Here is a 6,160-nt window from a genome sequence, read left to right on the forward strand (position 1 = left end):
GTTTTCTCAGCTCACTGCAACGTCCACCTCCCCGGTTCAAGTGATTCTTGTGCCTCAGCCTCCTGAATAGCTGGGATTACAGGCGTGGGCCACCACCCCTGGTTAATCTCTGTATTTTTAGTAGAGGTGTAGTTTCACCGTTTTGGCCAGAGGCTGGTTTCGAACTCCTGGCCTCAAGTGATCCACCACCTTGGCCTCCCAAAGTGCTGGGAATACAGGCGTGAGCCACTGCGCCTGCCCTGATGAGATATTTTATTACCAGTGTTAGTATTAAGAAACTGAAATGTTTGAAGAAGCACAACCCAGGATCGTGCTGGTAGCACCACAGTACTTAAACTGTTGGTCAATTAAGGCCAGAAAGGGAAATTGTTAATTTAGCTCTGGTGCTTTGGTTTACGGGAACATAACCCTTAACTGACATCTGATATCATGATAGCCACATGTGCTCAGCTCTGGGTAGAGTTTCTGCAGTTACTCATCTTAACTAATGAACAATAACTGACCACTAGTCACTTTATGCCATGTAACTAGCTGTAGGTCATACTTTCACTGGTTACTGGTGTGAGAGCTGAAATTCATTTTGTTACATTCTGGTGAAGACCCCTCTTGATAATGGGAATGTTTTAACTCTCTTGATGAAAAAAATCTGTATTTGTGTTGATGTTCACATTTCTGTAGGACATTTCTTATCCTTTTGGTTGAATGAAAAGATCTTGTATAGGGGTGTGGAGACGGGGAGTGGGTAGAAGTGTGTGAAGGACCCTTTGCATTTGGAATCTGTTCACAAACAGCCATATGAGTGTGTTAACGAATGTCAGCCAGTTACCAACCCTACTGGTTGTTATGGGTTGTTTTGAGAAGTTGGCAACCAGGCATCTAAGATGTTGCCTGGTACAGGCCTCTTTTCTTCCCTGAGGCCCATGACATTTCTCTGTTACTCTAGAGGGTTTCTCAGATGGCCAGTAGGCTCCTCCCTGCTTAGGCTCTCATTTCTCTGAAAAGAGGATGAACTGAAAAGCAGGTAGTTCCAGAAGCTAATTGCTGCTTTCCATCATAATTATTTTTCTTGTGAGAACATTTCTCCTTTAATTTGCTAGTGATTTTGATTAAGACTAATTCACTAAACATACCCCTTCCCTCAAATCACCTCAGGTAGCAATCTGTAAGTAACTAAAAGAATTGAGAAACACACAAGAAACATTTTTTTAAACTATTTTTAAAGGCCCAGCCACGTGCAGTGGCTCACGCCTGTAATCCCAGCACTTTGGGAGGCCAAGACAGGTGGATCACCTGAGGTCAGGAATTTGAGACCAGCATGGCCAACATGGTGAAACCCCGTCTCTACTAAAAATACAAAAATTAGCTGGGCGTGATGGCAGACGCCTGTAATCCCAGCTACTCAGGGAAGCTGAGGCATGAGAATCGCTTGAACCTCGGAGGCAGAGGTTGCAGTGAGCCAAGATTGTGCCACTGCACTCCAACATGGGTGACAAGAGCAAGACTCTGTCTCATAAAAAAACAAACAAAACTGATTGAATATACTAAACCAAACTAAAATCATATTCTTTTGATTAAGTTTATCCATGGCTGTATTCTATGAATTCTTCCATTTAATTCTTCCATGATTATCTTCTCCTGTAAATATATATACATCACAGGAGTTAGAATTCTCTACCCATCAGCTGTACCATGTCGCAGAATTCATGCAGGCACAAAGTTGGAGTTACAGAGATGGGTTGACAGCAGGGAAAACTTGGCCTATGTATTATAACCACAACTTCACGTTCTTACCTCATGTGAATATTCACCCTTTCTTTAGTCTTCCAAGGCAAACAGCCCCGTCTCATCACCAAATGAGCAAGGTCTTGATATGGAATAGCAGATCTCCCTAGACACAGATTATGAGAAAAGATGGAAGAGACTTAAGGATTCAGGCATCAGATGAAGTTGGCTTTTCCCTTTTATGCCTTGTTTGTATTTCCTCCTGTCTAATACACTAAGGATACTTACTCATTGTACTTGCAGCTCAATATGTCTTTGCTGTTCAGATACTAAAATGTACCTCTGAGTCATTGTGAGCTGTGTGGTAGGTTGGACATTGGCATAGTTGGTGATGGGACTCAAAATGAAAAGGTGGTCTCTTTACCAGGTCACAGACTGTAGCAGATTGTGCTTGTTATCTGACAATGACTGTCACTTTGAGGGTCATTGATTTGCATGCACTACTCTGGGGCCTTGTATTGGAGCCTTTTTTAAAAAAAAAATAAAATCTGAGATAGAGGTTGGGTGTGTGTGTGTCTGTGTGCACGTGTGTTACAAGTGAGATCATCAGATGACATCCCTTCTTTCTTGATGACAACCATCTGAGTATCAGAATAGTTCCAGCACTTGTGTTGTTTGTCTGGTTAAGGCCTCTGGAAAAAATGAAGGTCACTGGGTTCTGAACAGGGGATAGATACGGGTTCCAGTTCTGCCCTTATTCCCAGTTATTCCTGCAGTGCTGGTTAAATGAACAGTTTTACACAAGTATAGTGCAGATCCCTTAATGATCCTATCATCCCTGTTTCACACTGGAAGAAACTGAGGCTCAGAGATTGAGGAACCTTGTAACTGCCATCTGTGCCAGTCATCACCTCTGCATGACCACGTTTCTCTCCATTAGCACTACCAGCATGCCTGTGAGGTAGTTACTCAGCTGTTCATCTGACCCCAGACGTAGAAAAGTTAAGAGAGATAAGCCTGGCTTAGGCCACACAGCCAGTCAGTGGTGCAATGTGGATTTAAATCCAGATCTGCCTGACTTACTTTGCCCTCAGTAATAAGTAGCTGGGTCAGTTAGTGGTGTGGTGGTGGTGGGTGCTCAACAATTGTGTCAAACTCAAAGAGGGCAGAAAAGGGCAATGGGGAATGAGGTTGGGTGCTGCTGAGCTGGTTTCTGATAGTGACTTTACCTGAGTCTGTGAAACTGAGACCTCCTTAGGGCCTTAAGAAATGTAGATTCTTAAACCAGGAGAGTATAATATGTAGTGCTCACTGTAGGCTAGACTGAGTGCTAAGTATTATGCATGGCTTACCTCAGTCTTCCCAACAACCCATTTACAGATGCAGAAATGAGTGAGTGGTGAAGTTAAGCTTGCTTAGGGTTGCACTGCTGGGTTTTCAGCCTAGGTCTGTCTGACTGCAAAACCCAAGCTGCCCTAGATTGTGTTGTATGTGGACACCCATGTTTCTAACGAATGGGGGTGTTTCATCCCTAGTAAGTGCCTCCTGTGGACTTTTAAGATGAAAAACTTCTGCCTAACTCTTCAGGAAGCCTAGCGTAGTTGTAAAAATACTTCAGAAAGCACTTCTGGTTTTAGCTCAGACACGTAGAGTTTGAAAGTTATCCTATCCTTACCACAAGAAAAAGCTGGGCAAACTTAAAATCACTGGCCTTTCTTGGTCCCATTAGAGAGCTGAGTGTGCAGGTCACACTGCCATCCCAAAATCTGGAGAGAGGTGAGTCCGGAGAGTGAGCAAGATCTAATTGCCTGGAGCAGAAGCCACGGGAGCCATAGCTAGTAGGAAAACTTAAATGGTAATTTTGATGAACTGCTGGAGGTTGAGTGTGGACTAGCATGGGAGTGAGCAACTCCCCCTCACCCCCAACGCTTTCCTGGGTTTTACCTTACTTGGTTCTATTGGTGAAGAGCTGAGAAAGACCCTCTGGTGACTCTGGCAGGGGAAAGAGAGAATCATCTTTGTAATTAGAGCCTTCTCCATAATAAAGCTTATTCCCCAGAGGAAAGCACTTTTTCACAGAGCCTTATCCCATCTGGAGGAGGGCTGGGTCATGTAAGGGGGTACAAAGGGGAATTAAGAAACACTTGTGGGCCAGTGCGGTGGCTCACGCCTGTAATTCTAGCACTTTGGGAGGCTGAGGTGGGCAGATTGCTTGAGCCCAGGAGTTCAAGACCAGTCTGGGCAATATGGCAAAACCTCATCTTTACAAAAAATACAAAAATTAACCAGGCATTGTGGTACATGCCATAGTCCAAGCTACTCAGGGCTGAGGTGGGAGAATTGCTTGAGCCTGGGAAGTAGAGGCTGCAGTGAGCTGTGATTGCGCCACTGTACTGCACTCTAGCCTGGGTGACAGAGCAAGACACTGCCTCAAAAAAAAAAAAAAAAAAAAAAAAAGGAACACTTGTGTAGGTCAGAGCCCAAGGACACAAGCCCACTAAAATGCTGAGATTTAATCATAAGATTATAGAATGCATCACCTCCCCCATGTTTTTCCACCACATCAACAGGACTCCAGGATAGTAACAGTGAATTATAGCTGGAAGAGCTGCAAGACACGGACTCTCAGGAGGAATATCGAGGGAAGCCCAAAGGCAAGAGGAGATAAACACAAAGACACTAGAGGAACTGGAAGCCTCTGACACCTACAGCTATGGCAAACATTAAACACAGCTCTCAACTCTGAGCCAGATTAACATAAGTTCTCATTCTAGAGGCTTATTTACCCCAGTTCCTATGGCCCAATAGAGTGGATATTCTACCTTCAACAAAAAAATTATAAGCATGCTAAAAGGCAAGGAAAAAAACCCCACAATCAGATGAAACAAAGCAAACATCAGAATCACACTGAGATATTGGAATTATCAGACAAATTTAAGATGTGGTCTGTTAAGGGGTCTAATGGTAAAAGTAAACAACATACAAGAACAGATGGGTAATGTAAACAGATAAGAAAACTAAGAATCATGCCAGGTGCGGTGGTTCACACCTGTAAGCCTAGCAGTTTGGGAGGCTGAGGCAGGCAGATCACTTGAGGTCAGGAGTTTGAGACTAGCCAGGTCAACAAGGTGAAACCCCCTCTCTACTAAAAATACAAAAATTAGACTGGGCACAGTGGCTCATGCCTGTAATCATGGCACTTTGGGAGGCCAAGGCGGGTGGATCACGAGGTCAGGAGTTCAAGACCAGCCTGGCCAACATGGGGAAACGCCGTCTCTACTAAAAATACAAAAATTAGCTGGGTGTGGTGGTGGGCACCTGTAATCTCAGCTTCTTGGGAGGCTGAGGCAGGATAATCATTTGAACCCGGGAGGCAGAGGTTGCAGTGAGCCAAGATAATGCCATTGCACTCCAGCCTGGGTGACAGAGCAAGACTTCGTCTCAAAAAAAAAAAATTAGCCAGGCATGGTGGTGTGCACCTGTAGTCCCAGCTAAGTGGCAGAGGTGGGAGAATTGCTTGAGCCCGGGAGGTGGAGGTTGCAGTGAGCAAAGATTGCATCAGTGCACTCCAGGCTGGGCGACAGAGTGAGACTTTGTCTCAAAACAAAGACCCTAAGAATCAAAAGGAAGTGCTAGAAGTTAAAACCTTAAATGAAAAATTCCTTAATGGGTTTATCAGTAGACTGTCCACAGCCAAAGATTCAATGAATTTGAAGATAGGTCAACAGAAACTTCCCCACTAAAATGCAAAGAGAACCTCCATCCCCCCGCCAGAACATTCAAGAACTATGAGGCCATTTCAGAAGACATAAAATGCATTTAACTTGAATACTAGAAAGGGAAAAGAGTGAAGAAGAAATACCTGAAGTAATAAATGGCTAAGAACTTTACAAAATTAATGACAGACATGAAATCACAGATCTACAGCTCTGCATTACCTTATTCTAACCCCGTAAACCAAACACAAAGAGAAAATTATGAAAGAAGCTAAAGGAAAAAGCCATCATACCTATAAACACAATTGCAGCTAATTACTTCTTAGAAACCATGCAAGCAAAAAAAGAGTGAAGTATTTAAATTGTTGAAAGAAAACACCAGGGCCGGGCGCGGTGGCTGACACCTGTAATCCCAGCACTTTGGGAAGCTGAGACAGGCGGATCATCTGAGGTCAGGAGTTTGAGACCAGCCTGACCAACATGGAGAAACCCCGTCTCTACTGACAATACAAAATTAGCTGGGTGTAGTGGCGCATGCCTGTAATTCCAGCTACTCGGGAGGCTGAGGCAGGAGAATTGCTTGAACCTGGGAGGCGGAGGTTGTGGTGAGCCAAGATAGCACCATTGCACTCCAGAAGAGAGGGAGGGAAAGGAAAAACACTAACCTAGAATTCTAAATCTGGCAAAATTACTCTTCAAAAGAGAAGGAGAAATAACTTTCA

The sequence above is a fragment of the Nomascus leucogenys genome, chromosome 21 (genome assembly GCF_006542625.1).
Source record: "Nomascus leucogenys isolate Asia chromosome 21, Asia_NLE_v1, whole genome shotgun sequence".
In the NCBI taxonomy this organism is placed as follows: domain Eukaryota; kingdom Metazoa; phylum Chordata; class Mammalia; order Primates; family Hylobatidae; genus Nomascus; species Nomascus leucogenys.